General features: G+C 41.5%; 1 protein-coding gene and 1 non-coding gene across 7 annotated transcripts in view; one reads left to right on the top strand and one right to left on the bottom strand.

Moving 5' to 3' along the window:
• The window catches only part of KCNMA1 (potassium calcium-activated channel subfamily M alpha 1), a 766,236-nt gene that overhangs the window by 318,604 nt on the left and 426,032 nt on the right, over positions 1–21,600 (top strand). The gene's annotated exons all lie outside the window — the stretch shown is intronic.
• Positions 2,614–2,721, bottom strand: LOC111762952 (U6 spliceosomal RNA). Its single transcript, XR_002795943.1, has one exon. It is a non-coding gene; the product is annotated as a U6 spliceosomal RNA (small nuclear RNA).

Below are 21,600 nucleotides of genomic sequence, written 5' to 3'. Positions count from 1 at the left end.
GAGAGGCAAGCCTTTGGGACGGATGCCAATTGCTGCTTTGAGGGTTAGATCATTTAGTATCACTAGTTGTCATTTTTTTTTAAGATTTATTTCTCTCTCCAATCCCCCCACCCCATTGTCTGCTCTCTGTATCCATTCTCTGTATTGTTCTTCTGTAACTGCTTCTATCCTTATCAGCGGCACCAGGAATCTGTGTTTCTTTTTGTTGCGTCATCTTGTTGTGTCAGCTCTCCGTGTGGGTGGCACCATTCCTGGGTGGGCTGCACTTTCTTTCACACTGGACGGCTCTCCTTATGGGGTGCACTCCTTGCGCATGGGGCTCCCCTACGCAGGGAACACCCCTGCATGGTAGGGCACTCCTTGCACGTATCAGCACTGTGCATGGGCCAGCTCCACATGGGTCAAGGAGGCCCAGGGTTTGAACCTCAAGACCTCCCATGTGGTAGGCGGACACCCTATCCATTGGGCCAAGTCTGCTTCCCTCACTAGTTGTCATTTGAGGCCATTTAATGCATGGATCCATCATTTAGATCTCCCTCTTGGAATCCATGGCAGGAGAATTTGACCAGGGAATGAAGTGGATCTTCCTTTCTCTGTATTTATCATGTTCAGATCTTGGGAAAAGAGGCTGGGGAATGAAAGGGTGGTTGTAACTAGGCTGAAGAAGACAGTGTCTTTTATCTTATTTTTTTATTCCCCCATCCTGTCATAGGTAGAGGCTGTCTCCTTTATATTATCTTAGAGTCCAGCCAAATTATTTGTGCATGTAGAGCTTTATTAGCTTTGCCACCAAATGTATGTAGGTCTTATAGCTTGCAAAACGGCTTACCTGCTAATCTCCTTGGATTTAATGAGATGATTCAGTTTGTTATAAATCACCAAGGCAGTATCATGCACCAGGCATGGCAACCATGGAGCTTGGGTGAAGTTGTCATTTGAGTGAAAGAAAATGCTGAAGGTTTGTATTCCCCAAGCAGAAAAAGAAAATAGCTGTAAACTTTCCATTGACATTCTTGCAATTATATCTTTAGCTGTTTAATAATCTTATGTTTAAGGTACCTAAGAATTTTTGGTAGAAATGACCTGTAGATGGAATGTGAGTTGAGACCGCTGGTTGGGTGCCAATCTGCATCCTGTTGAGCGTGTTTAGGACCATGAGTTTGGGGAAAGTGGGAATCTGTCTTGATTTTGTAGTTCTTAGAAATACTAATACTAGAAGAAGGCTGTGATTATAAACCCTGCCCTTCACAGGCTCCTTTGTATCTCAGCGAAGCCTTTTTCACAGGGACCAGGTCCTCAACCTTGACACATGTGTAACACTCTTAAATTCTGGAACAATGAGACAAGTCTACATCCTCATCAAATGTCTTGGATGCAGCCGGGTGAATGGGTCCAAAGGCAGCAGGAAGTTCAGGTTCACAGCAGACTCTTCCAAAGCCCCAGAAAGACCTGCTTTCCCTTCTTCCTCTCCACATTAACCATGTTGACTTTTCTTATGTTTTGTCATCCCCATTAAGCAGGTTGACAGGTAGGGTCACACATCTGTTTCCTTCATATCGCCATGTCACCAGTTTGACAAATGGAACCGAGTCATGGTAGGGTAGAGACACCATTCTGTTAAGAGAGTATTGATTATCCAGATAGACTCTGGCTTCAGAGTCTTGGGAATGGGAATGGTGGCTCCAGCCATACTAAGAGGCATGTCCATTGTTCATTAGACTTTATTGTTCTGGAAATCCTGTTGTGTCTCCAGCAAAGTGATCAGTTAGGGTTGATGAGCCGCCATTTGGGGCAAGACGGGCCCATTGTCCCCCTTCTGACATGCGAATCAGAAGACTATGAGAGGTGTTCTGTGTTAGTTTTCTATGGCTGCCCTAAAGAATAACCACAAACTTAGTGTCTTAAAACAAAGCAAATTTTGATCTTATAGTTCTAGGGGTCAGAAGTTCAAAATGGGCCTCACTGGGCTAAAATCTCAGTGTTGACAGGACTGCGTTCCTTTCTGTAGACTCCAGGGACGAATGAGTTCCTTGCCTTTTCCAGCTTCTAGAGGCTGCCTGCATTCCTTGGCCAGTTCCTTTTACTCTTTCCACATCTGCCTTCATCTCTCCTGTGACTCTGACCTCTCTGCCGCCTTTTATAAGAATCCTACCATAGCATTGGGCATACTCTGATAATCAAGGATAACTCCCTGTTCCAAGAGCTGTAGTTTAATCACCTTGGCAAAGTCCCTTTGACCATGTAAGGTAAACTGTTTCCAGGGTCTGGAGATTAGGGGGCTACCTTAGGGGGACATCTGTCAACCACAACTTTCAGTAAGTGATTTCTCTGTTTAATTCATCAAATTCTCAGGGAGGATTGCGTTAGCTCTTAAAAAATTCATGCACTTGCAAAAATAAAATTGAGACCATACAAAAGAACAGGTCATGAGAAATGTCTCTGCACTTCTGGTTTCCAGTGCCCCACTCCCCATTCCCAGATGTGAAAACATATATTAATTGCCAATTTCTAGTATAGCCTTCCAATGAAAATCCATGCATATACAAGCATATATGCAAATATGCACGTGTGTGTGTATGTACATGTGTAAATCTCGCCCCCCCCCTTTGCTTTTTAAATATGGAATGCTTCACGAACCTGTGTGTCATCCTTGCACAGGGGGCCATGCTAATCTTCTCTGCATTGTTCCAATTTTAGTATATGTGCTGCCAAAGCGAGCACTCTCCCTTTTTAATTAAAATTTTTATTTAACTGTATCTTAGTGACCTGTTTATATCAGGACCTACATACCTGTACTTTTTAAACAGCTGTGTAGTTTACTATTAAATGGTTGTAGCAGAATATATGTAACCAACTCCTCACTGATAGACCTTAAGGTTGTTGCTAATCTTTTGCTCTAATAGTGTAGCAGCAAATGCCTTTCTTCATTTGTCTTTGCACATCTGTCTGATTGTCTCTATGGGGTAAACGTCTATGAGAGGTGTGGCTGGTCCCAAGTTATGTACTTCTTCAATTTTGATCGTTATTACCCCATTGTCTTCCACAGAGGTGAATTTCAACATTTACTTGAGAGTGTGGCATCTGGCCAAATGCATGCTTGGCAGGGCTCTGCCATGTCACCCATGGAAAGCCACTGGGTCTTTTCATTTCAGCTCTGTCTCTGATCATGGCCCATCCTCTAGGAGGCTGCTCACCAAGTGGGAATTAAAACAAGCATTCCAGTTGCCCACACTTGGAGAGCCACAGCAGACCTGGACCTAGAGTTGCAACCAGGACGGACATGTCTACTCAAAAGGATATTCATTAAACGTCGCATTCCAAGATACAGTGCCAAATGCTGAGGATACTATGTCTTCTTGAAAAACCAGGGATTTCTTTTCTCTCTCCAAGTTGCAGCACCTAGATAGTGTCGAGACTTTGATTTGAGAACTGCTGTGGCGGGCTGTTCTGGGAGGCATAGACTTGAAAGCGACATTGCATTTGCCAGAGATTACAGCCATGCTGGCTGGGGCCAGAGTGCTTGGATGTGACACAGCTATTGTTTGTGGAAGAGATTTGATGCTTCATTAGAGAAAAACTGTGTACAGAAACCCGGCAGAGACTTCTTAATGGCATCCTGATTAAAGGAGCAAACAACCTAAATGCTAGATTAGTAGCATTTTGGGGAAGAATGCACGATAGGGCCTGCATTTCTATTTCCTCCTTTCTCTCAGCCTTGCTTGGCAGCATACATTTGTCGCTTGGAAGAAATGAGAAAGGGGCTGGCTGATGTAGCAGAGAAAAACAGCTCTCCAGTAGTCCAAGGGGGCAGTCTGGGGATTCTGATAGGGTGTGTCCAACACCCAGAGTCCTAGAATAGAATTCTGGAAGGTCCCGTGGCTTGCCTTAGAATGTACGGCTAGGCTGGTGCACCTGGGTTTTTCCACCAGGAGCCATCCAGAGGAACTGGTGGCCACCAAGGACCCCGAATGCCAGCGAGGCGTGCTCGTGCATGGCTGCCTGAGAACATGGGGAGCCATTATCAAGGGAACCAAGGTGTTTCCCACAAACAATGTTTCAGGAGCAGTGGTTGTCCCCCCGTCCCTCTTGTGCAAGTTGAGTAAGGAGGTTACTTAGATTACCCTTAGCCATTCAAGAAGGGGTGAGATTCCTGAACAGGGAAGCAACTTCGGGGGAAGGGGTTAAGAATCTTTCTCATCATGTTCAAAAATCGTCTCTACTTTAGTCAATGTGATCTTTTAAAACATAAATGAAATCCTGCTAAAAACCTTCAGGAACTTTAATAAATTCCCAATCCTTTATCATGATCTCTGAGGACTGGCATGATCTTGTCCCTGACTACATCTCCAGTTTCCTCACATACCCTCTCCTCATCACTCATACATGTCATCCACTCTGGTCTCTTTGCAGCATTTTTTTTTTGAATAGAGAAGTTTTACGTTTACAGAAAAATCATGCAGAAAATGCAGTTTCCATATATCCCTTCCCTCCAAACACATAGTTTACCCTATTATTAACATTTTGCTTTAGTGTGGTGCATTTGTTACAACTGGTGAAACAATGCTATTATTATTAAACTATTAACTATAATCTATAGTTTACATTGGGCTTACTGTGTGTAGAGTTCTGTGCTTTTAAAATTTTTTATTCTAGAAAAAAACAACTTAAAATTTCCTCTTTTAACCATAATCAAATATATAATTCAGTGGAGTTTATTACATTCACAATGTTGTGCCACCATCACCACCATCCATTACCAAAACATTTCCATCACCCCACACAGAAACTCTGTACCCATTAAGCATTTGCTCCCCATTCCCTACCCCCACCCTGGCCCTATTCTAAGTTCTGACTCTATGAATTTTCTTATTCTAATTATTCTACATCAGTGAAATCATACAATATTTGTCCTTTTGTGTCTGGCTTATTTCACTTAACGTGATGTCTTTAAGGTTCATCCATGTTGTTGCGTGTGTAAGAACTTTATTCCTTTTTATGGCTGGATAATATTCTGTTATATGTATATATCACATTTTGTTTCTCAATTCTGTTGATGGACACTTTGGGTTGCTTCTATCTTCTGGCAATTGTGAATAAAGTCACTATGAATATCTGTTAGCAAACATCACTTTGAGTCTCTACTTTCCATTCTTTGATATATTTATCTAAAAGTGGGATCATTGCATTATATGGTAGCTCTATAGTAAATTCTCTGAGGAGCCACCAAATTGTATTCCATGGTGGCTGCACCATTTCATATTCCTACCAACAATGAATGAATGAACATTCCTACTTCTCCACATCCTCTCCTACCCTTGATATTTTTCATTTTTATATTCCTACCAAAAATGAATGAATGTTCCTATTTCTACACATTCTCTCCAATACTTGTTGTTTTTCATTTTTAAAAAAATAGTAACCATTCTAGTGGGTGTGAAATGGTATCTTATTGTGGTTTTTGATTCGCATTTCACTAATGATTAATGATGTTGAGCATCTTTTTATGTGCTGTTTGGCCATTTGTATATCTTCTCTGGAGAAAGGTCTGTTTTAGTTTTTGCCCATTTGAAATTGAGTTAGTTGTTTTTGGTTTTGTTTTCTTGTTTAATTGTAGGATTTTAAAAATATATTCCAAATAGTGTACCTGATCAAATATGGGTTTCCAAATATTTTCTCCCATTCTGTTGTCCTTCTGCTTTCACGAGGAGTCTTTATGTACCAACATTTTAAATTTTAATGAAATCCCATTCATCTATTTTCTTTCTTTCTTTTTTTGTTTCTACTTTTGGTATAAAGTCTAAGAAACCATTGCCTAACACAGGTCCTTGAAGATGATTCCCTGTGCTTTCTTCTAGGACTTTTACAATTTTGGTTCTTACATTTAGTCTTTTTAATTAATTTTGAGTTAATTTTTATATATGTTATGAGGAAGGGAGTCCCCTTCATTCATTTATATATGGATAGCCAGTTTTCCCAGAAACATCTCTGATTTTAGTTATTTGTGTCCCCTCTCTTTTTTCTTTGTCAGTCTTGCTAAAGGTTTTTCTATTTTATTGGTCTTTCCAAAGCACCAACTTTTGTTTTTGTTGGCTTTATTGTTTTTTTTCCCTGTTTCATTTATCTCTGCTCTAATCTTTGAAGACCTATATATGTCTGTTAGGCCTAGTTGGTTTATAGTATTATTCAAGCCTTCTATTTCCATATTAATTTGCTGTTTAGATGTTCTATCTGTTATTGAAAGTGGTATACTGATGTCTCCTGCTGTTAATGTAGAACTGTCCATCCCTCCAAATCTGTAAATATTTGCTTCATTTATTTTGGGATTCTGCCATTAGTTATATATATATTTATGATTTTTATGCCTTCTTGTATACTCTTTTATTAGTATATAGTATTCTATGTATACTCTTTTATTAGTATATAGTGACCTTCTTTGTACCTTGTAATAGTTTACTTAAAGTCTGTTTTATTTGATATTGATATAACTACCCCAGGTATTTTTTTTAGGAGGTACTAGGATTTAGTACATGGGAAGCTGGTGCTTGACCACTGAGCTACATCCACTCCCCAATGAGAGTTGGTTTTTTTGTTTGTTTTTTGGAGATACTGGGGATCAAACCCAGGACCTCGTACATTGGAAGCTGGTACTCAAATACTTGAGCTACATCCACTTACCCCCCTCCCAGACATCTTTTGGTTACTAGTTGTGTGATATTATTTTTTCTGTCCTTTCATTTTTGGCCTATTTAGGTGTTTGAATTTCAGGTGAGTCTGTTGTAAACAGCATATAGTTGAGCCATGCTTTTTGTCCATTCTGCCAGTGTATGCCTTTTGACTGAGAATTTAGTTCATTTACATGTAAAATAACTAGAGATAATGCAGGACTTTCTTCTACTTTTTTGCTTGTGGTGTGGGCTTTGTAAGGGTTATTCCTTTTTTGTCCCTTAATTTTTCTGTTAATACCTACTCTCCTTATTTTTATTTGATTTTTTTATATTGTACCATTTTAAGTCCCTCCTCATTTCTTTTTGTGTGTATTTTTCAAATATTTTCTTTGTAGTCACCAAGGAGCTAAAATTTAACATCGTAAATCTATAACATTCAGCTTTGATTTGATACCACATTAACTTCAATAGCATATACATAAACTATTCCTATATTCCTCTTCCCCTCACCTTTTATTGTACTTGTTACAAATTATATTTTTATACATTATATGTCCAAAATCAGAGTTCTATCATTATTTTTATGCATTTGCATTTTAGTACCTGTAAGAAGTTAAAAGTGGAGTTATATACCAAAAAATACAATCCAGTGTACTAGTCTTTATAATTACCCACATGGTTACATTTACTAGAGGTCTTTATTTCTTTATGCCATTTTGATCCACTGTCTAGTGACCTTTCCTTTCAGTTTGAAGTACTTTCTTTAGTATTGCTTGCTGGGCAGGTCTAATAGTAAAGAACTCCCTGAACTTTTATTTATCTGGTAACATCTTGATCTCTTCCTTATTTTTATTTTATTTTTAAAAAATAATTCCTACTTTATTATTATTATTATTATTATTATTTTCTCTCCCCTTCCACCCCCCCACCCCCTGCCCCAGTTGTCTGTTCTCTGTGTCCATTTGCTGCATGTTCTTCTTTTGTCCACTTCTGTTGTTGTCTGCTGCACAGGAATCTGTGTTTTCTTTTGTTGTGTCATCTTGCTGTGTCAGCTCTCCATGTGTGCGGCGCCATTCTTGGGCAGGCTGAACTTTCTTTCACGCTGGGCAGCTCTCCTTACAGGGCGTACTCCTTGCGCGTGGGGCTCCCTCCCTACACGGGGGCACCCCTGTGTGGCACAGCACTCCTTGCGCCCATCAGCACTGCATGTGGGCCAACTCCACATGGGTCAAGGAGGCCCAGGGTTTGAACCACAGACCTCCCATGTGGTAGATGGATGCCCTATCCACTGGGCCAAGTCCGCTTCCCTCTTCCTTATTTTTGAAAGTAAGTCTTGCCAGATATAAAGTTCATGATTGCCAATGGCTTCTTTTCAGTCCTTTAAATATTTCATCCTACTGTCTTTTTTAAAATTATTGTATCTTATCTATTTTTTAAATTTATTTTTTGTCTTTATTTATTTTTTTAATTTTACATTAAAAAAATATGAAGTCTCCATACACCCCCCACCCCCCTCACCCCACTCCTCCACTCATAATAACAACTTCCTCCATCATCATGAGACATTCATTGCATTTGGTGAATACATCTCTGAGCACTGCTGCACCTCATGGTCAATGGTCCACACCATAGCCCACACTCTCCCACAGTCCACCCCGTGGGCCATGGGAGGACATACAATGTCCGGTAACTGTCCCCACAGCACCACCCAGGACAACTCCAAGTCCTGAAAACACCCGCAAATCACATCTCTTCCTCCCACTCCCTACCCCCAGCAGCCACCATGGCCGCTTTCTCCACACCAATGCCACATTTTCTTCAATTGCTAATCACAATAGTTCATGAATAGAATATCAGTAAGTCCACTCTAATCTATACTTTATTCCTTCATCCTGTGGACCCTAGAATGGCTGTGTCCACTCCACATCTATATCAAGAGGGGGCTTAGATTCCACATGGATGCTGAATGCAATTCTCCTGCTTTCAGTTGTAGGCACCTTTTTGCCTTCATGGTTTCTTGTGAGAAATCAGTACTTAATCTTATTGGGACTCCCTCGTATATAATACATTGCTTTTCTCTTGTAGTTTTCAGAACTGTCTCCCTGTCCAGGCATTTGACAGTTTGACTACTATGTGTCTGGGTGTATTTCTCTTTGAGGTTATCTTGTTTGGGATTCTTTGGGATTTTGAATGTGCATATTCAGGTGTTTTATTAAATTTGAGGAATTGTCTGTTATTATTTCTTTGAATATTCCTTCTGTTCCTTTCTTTCTTCTCTTTCCATGACTCCCATAATATATATTTTGGTATATGCTTGATGGTGTCCCACAGTCTTTGTTCACTTTTTCTCTTTGCCTCTGCTTCCTCTCTGGTTCTCAGCCTGCATCATTTCAATTATCTTGTTTTCAAGTTCACTGACTCTTTCTTCTGCCAACTTCAATCTGCTGTTGAAACCCTTTAGGGAATTTTTATTTCAGTTATTGTGGTCTTCAACTGTAGTATTTCTGTTTGGTTCCTTTTTCAAATTTCTGTCTCTTCATTGAGATTGTCATATTGTTCATCCATTGTTTTCCTAATATCATTTAATTCTTTTTATGTGTTTTCCTTTATCTCTGTGAGCACTTTGAATATCATTTTTTAAAAGACTCTGTCTAGTATGTCAAAGTCTTGTTTTTGTTGATGGTTTCTATATATTTTTCTTGTTCCTTTGGATGAGCTATCATTTTCTGTTTCTTCGCTTGTCTTCTGTTCTTTTGCTTCACACTGTACACTTAATCTTTTAAAATGTTAATTCTGGGATTTAGTCTTTTTTTTTAAGATTTATTTTTATTTATCTTCCCCCTTTCCCCCAGTTGTCTGCGCTCTGTGTCCATTCTCTGTGTGTTCTTCTGTGCCTTCTTGTATTCTTGTCAGCAGCCCTGGGAATCTGTGTGTCTTTTTGTTGCATCATCTTGCTGCGTCAACTCTCCATGTGTGTGCCACCACTCCTGGTCAGGCCGGACTTTCTTTCATGTGGGTGGCTCTCCTTATGGGGTGCATTCCTTGCGTGTGGGGCTCCCCTATGCAGAGAACACCTCTGCATGGCACGGAACTCCTTGCACGCATCAGCACTGCATGTGGGCCAGCTCACCACATGGGCCAGGAGGCCCTGGGTTTGAGCCCTGGACCGTCCATGTGGTAGGTGGATGCTCTATCCTTTTAGCCAAGTCTTTTTCCCCTGGGATTTAATCTTGATCTCTCTGTTCCTTAAATCTGTATACATTTAGTGATATAATAGAGATTTCTGTTATTGCAGGAGCTAACAAAAAACAATAGACCAATGCAAAAACACCTTTCACAGTCTTTGCAAATTGGCTCTGGCTGATGCTCTCCTTCAAATTTTAGTCCTCCTATCAAGAAGAGCAGTCTGAGGTGACTGTAAAGTAAAATGTCCTTTCTGTTTTTCTGGATCTGAATCATGTTCTGAGATTCTGCTTGCTTGTGGCCTTAGGAATTCCCGCTTTACAGGCATATGAATGTCCTCAATTCTCCCAATGAAACAAATTTTCTCCCCCTCCTGGGTGCTCTGTTGTATGGTTTAAAAGAGGTAATCCTTTACTCCAGACCATTTTGACCGAATTGTTCTTTTTTTAAAATTTTATTTTATTTCTTAATTATATATTTTCAAAGTTAATAGATGACACAAAACTTTACATTAAAAAATGTAAGATGTTCCCATATACCCCATTCCCACCCCTCCACCCCCAATTGTTTCTTATACTGCTTTAGTTGTCCAGGTAAGAACTTGCAGGCAAGTTCTGGGAGGGTGAGCCAGAGATAATTTTCTTGTTTAGTCTTCCAGGCTGCCACCTGATAGATTAACACTGACGTACAGTCACTGCAATGTGCATGTAGGAGTTACCCTTCTTCCACCAGAACAGAGCTAGGGATCCACAATGGGAGCACCGGCTAGCTCTACACCATCCTGAGGAAGGGTTGTGGGAGGGGCTAGGAAGGACACCATAAGATTCTCATACCACTTTTTTAAGCCTGTGTTTTCTTGATTTGGCATTCACCCCATTACTGAACCCTTTAACTGTTTCCCAGAGTTCTGAGGAAGATGGCTCTGCCAGTTTTTGCTTGTTGTTCAATGATTCTGTGTGGTAATGGCACCCTGGATCATCTAATGCCGCCATCTTGGTCAACCAGAAGCCTATACTCATTGCATGGCTTTAAACCCACCAAGCTGTTTCTTGCCTCAGATCCTTTGCCCTGCTGTTCCCTCTGCCTGAGGTGTTCTTTCCCTGGCTTCTCATAAGGTGGATCCCATTTCATACTTCAGCTCTCAACTGAGAGGTCCTTTTACCATCTATTGTTGCTTACCACCCCCTACTCCATGCTGCTCATTTCCTTCATAATCCTTAACATCAGCAGGAACTATCATTTATTTATAATAAATTAGGTTGCTTACTTATTTATTGTTTCTCTCCTCTCTAGAATGTAAGTTCTCAGACATTAGGGATCTGATTAGTCCTATTAAATGCCTGAATGGATCAGAGCACAGTTAGGAAAACAGGCTGACTAAAGAGAGGGCATTTAATAAGGGGAGCTGGTTACCCAGTTGTAGGAAGAGCTGAAAGTTCAAATATGCCACATTGTTGTACCCCAGGGATTAGTCAGACAAGGAACCTGGACCTGGAAGGACAAGGGGCAAAGGAAGCAGCCCAGACTGTTGTTGGGAGACTCAGTTATTGCTGAAGATACTACCTGAAGGAGAGAGAGGTAAAAGAAAAGGAGAAGGGAGGGGCAATCCCAAGCTTCTCCCTTCACTCACACTTCAGCCTTCTACCAGAGTTTCCATTGGCTGAACTCAATAGTGATCCATTTGGCAAGGAGCCTGAGAAACCTGGTTTGTTGGGGATGAGCCCCTGTAATTAAAAAAAAAAAAAAAAAAAAGAAGACAAGGAAAAGAAAGGGAATGGATTTGAGAACAATCAAAGGACTGGCTTTACCTTACGTATTTCCAGCTCTTCAGGCATTCCATGGTACATAGTAGGTCCCCAATAAGTAATTGTCAAATGGGTGCCCAAATAGGATACACCATTCATTGTGAGTCAATTCTGATGTCAATTCTAGTGGGGTAGATCCTGAAATTTAAGTATCAGAGTCTAAAGGGGGAAGCTCTTAGGCCTGGGGCTTGACAACCATTCTCTGTCCCTGACAGGTTCAGATCTTGGTGCCATTTTCTATCTCTACTGCTCTAACCCAGGGAGAGAGAACGATTCTTATTTCTAGAAATAACACTCTTTCATGAACTCTTTAATCTTAGCCTGCTGATGCTTTCATATGTGCAGGGTTTTGTTACTTGAGGATTTCCTTTGAAGACAATTTTAAACTTTCATTTCTTCATTCAACTTTAAAATGTATACATTTGGGGGCTCTTCCCAGAGCCCTAGATTTATTCATGTTGTCAGAGTGTTATCTGAAGAGCAGAATTCTGCATTCCTACTGATCTTTCTTCTTGCAACTCTGGAATTTAGTTAACGTCTTCAAGTCTCTATTGCCTCATCTCTATGGTGGAGTTAAAAACGTCTTGGAGGGAACATGAAATGGCAAAATAGAAGACCCAGATAAGTCACCAGCACATACGAGGCTCTTGATAGTGTTGATTCCTTTCCCCCAGGTGGTGAAAAGTGGCTTAGGCTTCCCCTACTCCAGGTCCCACCTGCCAGCTCTTCTCAGCCTCTCCTCTGATATTCAGGTTTCTTCCTGTTGATTATCCTCCAAGAAAGAATTTGGCTGGAGCATAAGTGGTGGGTGGCCTATTATTAATATATCTCCTTATTATGACATCATGCCTTGCTAAGGGAATAATTGTGCGTTTTCCATGAATTTTACTTCACGTGTTTTCTGGGTTAAAAAAATACTATCGACTGCCTAACTGATTTATGTGGGTAATTTATGGAATACATAATTCTCTCTCTCTCTCTCTCCCTCCTTCTCTTTTTTGCTGATATGGTGCTTTTGCTGCCTTATGCCCAGAATTTTGTATAAATTGAATTATGAGCTGCAACAGTTTTTCCCATTTAAATGTTAGAGTTGACTGGCACTTTATCAAAGCTCGGTAACTGCCTTTTATTATAGGAAATCTCAGCAGGTTAGAATCTGGGGACTTTTTTTTAAACCTCTAGTGTTACAATGACAATGACCTGTAATTAAGGCACTTCTAGAAGGTATTCCAATTGAATTGCAGAAATGAAGGTAACAGCCCATTAGGGGTTGGTGCTGAATTCATGGGAAAGAGATACATGGGAAGCTGTAATGTAGGAAGAGTGGACACGTGTGTGTGTGTGTGTGTGTGTGTGTGTACTTCTCTGGATTTTTATCTGAATTGCTGATACGATGGTAGTTTAAAAAACACTATATGTCTATGTCTGTTGAACATCCTGTATACTGAATCTTCAGGCCTTTTTTCCATTGCCGCTCCTGGTCAGCCTCATGAGACACTGATGAAAAAATAAACTTCAGCTTTCAAAACAGTTAACCTCTCCCCTATCAATTCAAAGAACTGGGCTTAGTCAAGCTTATGATGACATAGAAATTTCCTTGCTTGAAAAGTACTGCTTAAGTATTTTTGTCCTCCGCTCTTCAAAAGCAGAGTCATTGCGTTTTCCTTGTTCAGAGGCAATGTCAAGGCTGCCAGAAAGTGGAATTTCCCACAAGACTGGAATTTCATCAGCCGTCGTTCATGACCTTAGAACTTTCAGCTTTAGAGGACAAACTTGCCCCTCTTTGAGTATGGAAGGGAAACAGTTTAACTCCCTATTAAGGGTCTGCACACGTACATAATTGTATAATAGAAAGTAAATGCAGGAAGGAACAGCTCCTCCCCTGGATCCCCCTTTTCACACCTGAGGAAAGTGGAGTTGGGGGAGGGGCAGGAACCCCCCTCAGGCATCCCAGCCAGGTCTGGGCAAGAGCCGAGGAGAGCCCCGCCTTCCGCCCCTCCACCTCATCTGGTAGAAGTTGTAAAACCTACCTTGACTTCTTTCTCCAAACACTACCACTCCTAGTCCATCGTCCTTTGTTTTAATTTGAAAAGCACTTTAATGTATTTCATTTAATGTCCGTTAAAGTCTCTTCATTTAAAATTCTTATTAGGTATTTAATCAATGGTATTAAAATATGATCCAATTAGAAAAAAAATGTAAGGAAATATAATCTGGAGAAAAACATATTATGGTCCTTTACATTTTAATTTTTTAATAATTATCACATGTAGAAACTGACTTTTCTCCCTTTGGTGAACAGTTCTATGAATTTAAACACATGCATTGTTTCGTGTAACTACCACCAGAATCGGGGTTCACAATTCCAACACCCCATAGATCTTCCTCCCTCTGATCTGATTCTCATTGTTATAACTTTGTCTTTTCAAAACTGTCAGATAAATGGAGTCAGCAGTAGGTAACCTTTTGGGACTGGCTTCTCTTATGGGCCTTTTATTGATTAACGCAAAATATACATCCTTCGGGGTCACCTCTATCATTTCTTTCCTTACTCCTTTTGTACAAGCTTGAAAGAAAAATTTGAATGGTTCCTTCAAAGAGAACTTTCTCAGGAAAATTGATGCTGTGGACGAAAGCGTCACATTGAGACCTTCATTTCTGTCCCAAACACTGACACCTAGTGGGTTCTCGCTAACTTTCGGCTGCTGTCCGTTTCCCCGCATACTGAAGTTGTAGGTGGCTTATAAGGAGGCACTGGTGGGTGGTCCTGGGGCCTGTTGATTATCAGATTATCGACTTAGCCCAAGTGTGCTGGGATCACGGGGCCCTCTCAGATGCAGAGCCAGCAGCCTGCCCTGGGTGAGCTGGATATAAGCCTGCCAAGTTCCTCCCCGCCCCGGGAGGCAGACCTCCAGTCCTTCCAAAAGGGGAGCCAGGGAGTTGCGGGGTTCTTTCTCCAAGCACCAAGGAGTCACAGATTCTGTAGCTAAGCTGGAGGGAGCCAGCCTTGGCCCCTGACCTTTTTTCTGGTCCAGCCATTGCCTAGCATGCACTTTGGAGACAGAAATCTCAGCTTCTGCTGTGGAGCTCTATCTCTATGTCTCTCTCAAAAAGGTGTTAGTACAAGTGGGAACAGGTTTTTATTTTAAGCCTCAGATCTCCTCTCATCAGTTAAATAGCTGTCACTTAAAAATCTTGTTGACTGTTACTGGGAGGCTTTATAGTCCAGTGGTAAGAGCAGGGACTCTGAAGGTAGAGTACCTGGGCTCCAAGACCCACCCCAACCTTTGGCTGGGTGACCCTTGGGCAAGTTGTTGACCTTTCTGAGCCTTGGTTTTCTCATCTGTGAAATAGAAATGATAATAGTACCTCCTTCATAGGGTCATTGTGTGGGTAAATTGGTCAATACATGTAAAACAACTAACAAATACCAGCCATTGGTTACAGGTTAATTTTGAGGTCTCCTGTCCACTTGTGTGTTGCAACATTTGGGTTAAGAACTGTGGGTTGTCTAATAGTCTACTTTACAGAGAAGAAAGCTCAGGTCTACAGAAACTTAGGGGTGTGCCCAGGGCAGAAACAGGCCCGGGACCCATGTTCCAACCGTTGGCTCTTAATACTTTTCTTCACACTGAAAAGCACAAAGCTGATTATCTGTGTAAACTGTTTGCTATTGAGCACTTGGTTAATTGGAAATCTCCATTGACTTGGACTCCCATGCATTGTCAAGACCATAGAAATTGATTTTCAGAACCACAACCCAAAATCACTGGAGAAAGATGTCATTTACTTCGTGGAGTTTCTGTGTTTAGCGTATTTTGCTGCACTCATTTATTTGCACAATGACCATCCATATATAGTATGGTACCTGAGAGTTACCCGGAATTTTGCTTAGCAAGAGTCCTTTGTTCACCAACCGGTAGCGATAACAGAGTATATTGCCATTTGATTGCTCTCAGCCAGCCCATTGGGGGTCACTCATTTCTCTCTGGTGTTCACTCTCTCCATCACATTGTTCCAATGACTAAGAGCCCAGTTTAGTGATGACAAGTTTGTTAATAGCGGAGCTCAAGATAAGGCAGTGTTAACTCCCTGTGCCCTGAGAGTTGCTGCCTGCCTGGTGAGTGATCCAGGGACCTGTCAGCCCTTCGTGTTGGCGTGTGTGAGGTGGGGAGGAGCACGTAGTGTTCTTTCCACTTGGACATATGCTCGGGCTGCCACTTCACCCCCCTTCCCTTCCCAGAAAGCCTCTCTGTCTCCTTGCAGGTGATCCTCATGCCAGCTCCCGGTTAAAATATACATGCTTTTGATTTGGGAAAACATTTTCTTAGACACACAGAAGGTCTTTAGAGTTCTGGTTTTGGCTCATCCCACAAACTGGATAACTCTCAGTTGTCCATATAATGTATTTGTAGCCAAATTCAGATTCTAAATTGGCTTCTCCCAATCACTGATCAAATTTCTGGACTAGATGATGTCACCTAACATTGCTAAAGCTAAGGCCATAAGAAAGAGAGGAGGAATTAGCATCAACCCAGAGCAATGCCTTCTCTATTAACGTGAGGGTTGATTGTGGGCTGTTTGTACATTGCTTCCGAATTACCTGTGCAGCAGGTTTGCCTCTTTGATTGTGAATAAGCGGAAGTTGATTATATACACAGGGAGGGGTCTGAGAGCACAGCGAGGACCCTCCCCCCCAACACTTGTTGTCTTTGCCTTTCCATTCATCTTATTAAGGTGGGTGTGAACCATGAAGCATGAATTAACTGGGACTATGGCTGACTGAGTGAGTTCAGATATGCTGAGCAGGCCCATTCAGGAAAGTGTCCTCGGCTGTCCTGCTGTTTACTGTGTACAGACACTGTTCTTAAGTGAATGTGGCATCTGTATTGGATGAAGGTCGTAGCTCACTATGAAACGTGATTGCGTGTCTACTCTAATCCTCAACAGGCAATTTCCACTTAGGGTGTTTTAAAGGACATGTGTACTATCGTACTCACACAATTTTTGGGTCAAAGGCATTTCTAGACAGAGATGGAAGGTATAAACCATTACAGGAGAGGTATAAACCCAACTGCAGGAGAGCTGGGAGCCTGACTGAGGATGCCTCAAGTTTCAGTAATCCCCTATCTCCCTGCCAATGCAGACAGATACACATCATCCCAGCCAAATTTGTAGACTTGCTGATAAGCTAATAGCATTGCAGCTGGCCAGAAAAATTCACAGATCTGTAAATTTCATACATTCTAATGAGTCACTCTGCAATTTTAGAAGTGAATGGACTAGAATTAATTGTGGGCTTTCTTTCCAATGGAATATTGGAATTATTCTTTGGTATCATGGGATGTTGTTTGTTTATGCATAAAACCCCACAAATTGGGAATCTCTCTGGATGACATCAGGTGGGACAGGTGTTTCCTGGGGGCAAATGGAGTGATTTTAGGAGGTGTAGAGGAACCTGGGTGAGAGAGTTCTTTTTTCTTTCATGTTTTTTACCTCAGGGAGAAAATCTCAGCATGGTTTTACCACATCTCTCCAAACCTTGCTAAGCAGCCTCCGGCCTCAGGCTCAATCTTTGCTTGGGCAACAGTATGAAAGTAGAATTTAAATAGCCTAGGTTTCCTTTTGGGCTGTATATTTAGGTTTACCTTTTAGTTAGAGCACACGAGACTGACTTATCCAATAATGGAAACAATTCAATGTTCCTTTTGGAAACTAAGTTCAGGAGGATGTGGTTTAAAATTAAAACATTCTGTAATTAATTCTGTAGGTGGAACCTGGTTATAATTGTGTTGTCGGGACAGGACACGATTGATCAAGGTGAGGAGACCCTGATATTGGACACGTCGATCACTTTGATTGCAGGTGGAGGTGGTGAGGGTGGGTTAGTTCTCCTCACGTAGATCTTTCTAGCAGAGCACTGCTGACTGCTACCCGATACACAGGCATGGGTGCCATGTACGTGCTTTTCCTACAAGCCATTTAATCATTCTCACAACTCCATAATGTCTGTATTATTACAGTCTTCCCAGTTGAAAGACAGGGAAGCTAAGGCTTAGAGATGGTAACTGGCTTTTCCAAGGACATGTGGCTGGTGAGCAGCTGAGCTGACATTTGAACACAAGCAGCATGAGTCCAGAGCCTGGCATCTTACCTCTGGGCCACTGCACATTCTAGCACCTAATGACATCCCTGGGGAAGTGATCAGGACGTGTCATAAGAGAAAACTCTAGTCCTTTCAGTTTGCTACCTGTTAGCAAACTGAGCATATAGTGTGGGGAAAGAAAAAAACATGCACACAAAAAGAGCAATGCCAGCGTGAACTTAGACAGTTGAGACCCATAAGCCATCACCTTGTGACATCTTAATTTTCACTTCCGTTTCACTGTCTGTTCTCTGTTTCCCTCATGCCACTGACAATTGAGGATGGTTGATATTCTTGAGATCCCTAGGTATGCTCATTAAAAATTAGATTTTATTATTCTTTCTCTCAGAGTCTGGACCAGTAAAGCTTTTGGATTTGGAATGCTTGGCTTGGCTATACAGCAATATTTACACATTATTGTGAAGTTTTCTTTTTTAAACTTTAAAGGAGGGATCCTTTTGCATCTTGACTTAAAGTCCATTGGCAATATTCTTACATATTTGGTGTAAGTATTGTAGGACTATATATACCTTCTATAGATATACTCAATGTTCAGCTCAGCTGAATGCATTTACTCCTCTATTTAAAGTTTTCTTGGAAAATTTCATAACCATCAAGATATTACTTAAGTTGCTAGATTTTATTAAACCTCCAAGAACACACTTGACTCATTTGATAAATTGTTAGTGTTTACAGAAATCTGTGATCAATGAGACCACTTAAGACAAATTCATAGCAAAACAGTTTTGCTAACTGGAGAAGGCAGTTTGCTAATGCTGGCCCCATTCTCTGATATTGTGAGAAATAAGTGAGTGTTTATTACTAGCTGCTGGAACCTTAATTTGAGAATTCTTTAAAAGCAGTTACGTATATTTACAGAAGGATAAGGCTGGCATTTAACTTCATGTGTTCAGTTTAACAGTGTCTCCCCTGAAAGAGGATTGCAAAACTGTGCTTGCTGCCTTAGTTGAAGACACCTTTGTGCTTGGGTTGGTTCTGCTCTAAATTTTAAAAAAAGCAACCACAACTTTTTAGTTTCGAATGAATTTTAAACTTACAGGACAGTTGCAAAAAAAAGACAAAACCCATATATAGAACTCCAACATACCCTGCCCCCCAACCACGATACCCAGATTTATCAACTTTTAACATTTTGCCCCATTTTTTGGTTCTAATTTTAATATTTTAATATCCTTGTGTCACAATCTAGCCCATTTTAAGAAATTTTAGAAAAGTGTCAGTGCTCAGTCTCAATGTCTGTTTAATTGCATTTTACTCTCTACCACGAGGCCTGGAGAATTTTGTGCCAAGTCATGACCACGAGGAGGGCGAAACTGAAGCAAAATTATTCTATGCAAAAGGCCTTTCCTCTTTCACTTCCCTGGGCATCATCTAGGCAGCAGAGGTCCACGATATGCATATATTTCACTTACTGAAATTCAAATATACCTTCTGTGCACACACATGAGATGTGTTGCCACAAGAGCCAAGGAATTCGATTAGGTCAGGTCTCTCGTGTAATACCTGCCTTGAGATCTGCAGGACAGAGAAGAGCCATCTAAATGAAAGTGGGTCAGCTGGAGGAGGGTCTGAAAGATTGTTCCAGACAGATGGAACAGCATCTGCAAAGGTTTGGTGGTGTGATGGAGGAGGGCACCCCTGAATCCTGAGAAAAAAACCAGTGTGGCTAGAGATCTTGGGGAGGGGGACAGGGAAGGTGCCAGAGAAACCACAGGGACTTGCTATCCTGCCTGAAAAAAAAATAAATGGGCTGAGGAACAGGATCTAAGGGGTGGGAAGAAAGTGGGAAAGACTTGGGGAGAAAGGTTAAGTGATGATAATTGAAACAAAGGGTTGCCAAGTGCATGTTTTAATGGTGGTGGCAGAGCTAGCAAGAAGTAAAGTATTTCAGTTTGCCAGAGCTGCTATGACAAATACCATACACTGGTTGGCTTTAACAACGAAATTTATTGTCTCCCAGTTTTGGAGAGTAGAAGTCCAACATTGTGGTATTGGCAGGACGTACTTGCTCCTAGAGTCTGAAGGATTCTGGTAATCCCCTGTCACAGGGCAATCTCTCTCTCCTTGTGTCTGCTCCTCTGGTTTCCTCTGACTTCTGGCTGCTACTTCCCATTCCTATTTCCTTTGCTCATAAAGACTTCAGCCATAAACGATTAAGGTTCACCCTCATTCAGATTGGGCACATCTTAAGTAATAATAACATCTACAAAGGTCCCATTTACAAATGGGTTCACACCCACAGGACTAGGGGTCAGGACTTGAGCACAGCTTTTGTGGGGTGCATGATTCATTCTCCACATAAGGGTTGGGTAAATAAGGTAAAGCAATGGGTTTCACTTTTCTTGATAACCTACACCAAGGTCTCCTTTCCCTGAGCTCCTTGTTCCTTGATTGTCATCCATATCCTAAATCCAGTTTTACAGCATGCTGGAAACTTGCTCTCAGGGAGAGGACGAAAGCTGGAGTTGGCAAAGAATCAGTGGTAACTCATGGGAAAAGAAGGACTGCCTCCCTTGAGGATGGGTCACTTGTTAAGCCCAGATAAGGCATTTAGTCTAACCCAGGCTAGGGCCAATTCCAGGGGCTCTGGTCAGGGAAATGGACTTTTAAAAGGGCCTCTCTGATAGTTAATACTTAATTGGCACAGGATTTACGTTTGGGGTGATGGGAAAGGTTTGGTAATGAGTGATGGTGATGTTAGCACCACATTATGAGGGTAATTAGCAACACTGGTGTGTTTATTTCAATGTGGCTAAAAGGGGAAATTTTAGGTGGTATATATGATACTAGAGTAAAAACGAGAAAACAAACAAACAAAATCCAAAACTGTAGGCCTGTACAGCACAAACAGTGAATTAATGTAAACTATGGACTGTAGTTAGTTGTACAATTATAATAATATTTTCTCATGCATTGTAACAACTAATGCAAAATGCTAATAATGGCAGGGGTCTGGGGGAGCTCTATCTTTTCAGCATGTTATTGCTGTAAACCCACAACTGCTTTAATTAGGAAAAAAAAGACTTACGAAAACAACATAGAGCCCCCAATGGCTGGCCAAGTTGGTGGAGAGCTGCTGTAGTACAGAGAGCATAGTTCTTGTGCCTCCCTCGTGACCAGGAGGCAGCCTGAGCCCAGGATGACCAGCACAGGCCATGCAAGGGACAGGCAGTGGGCAGAGGAGAGCCAGGGAAGGACGGAAGGCTGGAGGGAGAGCCCTGGTCTGGGGTCTGGGTGGGAGGCCTGCAGGAGTGTGCATGCGCACACAGCCTGAGATAGTTGCATTATTGCTAGAAATGCTCTCTGAGGATTCTAGAGGCCTAGAGTCCCCCTCGGACATACCTGGAGGAGTTAATTAGTGGAAGAGAAACTCCTGGCATTGTGCAGGCTCAGCTCTGTTGGGCTGAGAGCTCAGGCTGCCTGAAGGCACTGACTCCCAAGGGCAGCTGGGGCAGGTGGACGCTGATCTTTTCAGGCTGTAGGGCTTTTTCTAACATGCAGCCAGGATCTGCTTGCTTGAGTCTCTTATTGTTTCTTAGGCTCCTTTGTTTCCCCCCTTCTCTTGGTCTTTATTTTAGGAAGGTACTGGGAATTGAACCCAGGACCTTGTACATGGGAAGCAGGAGCTCAACCACTGAGCTACATCTGCTCCTCCTCTTGATCTTGAAAGTACCTTGGCACTGCCAGGCATGGGAAATGACCTTAATTCCTTTTTTTTTTTTTTTTAATATTTTTAAAAAATTGTGGTCAAATATAATTAACTTAAAAATTACCATTTTAA

This window comes from Dasypus novemcinctus, chromosome 6 (assembly GCF_030445035.2).
Source record: "Dasypus novemcinctus isolate mDasNov1 chromosome 6, mDasNov1.1.hap2, whole genome shotgun sequence".
NCBI lineage: Eukaryota > Metazoa > Chordata > Mammalia > Cingulata > Dasypodidae > Dasypus > Dasypus novemcinctus.
The sequence above is the reverse complement of the archived record's forward strand: the minus strand, read 5'-3'. Positions and strand labels throughout refer to the sequence as shown.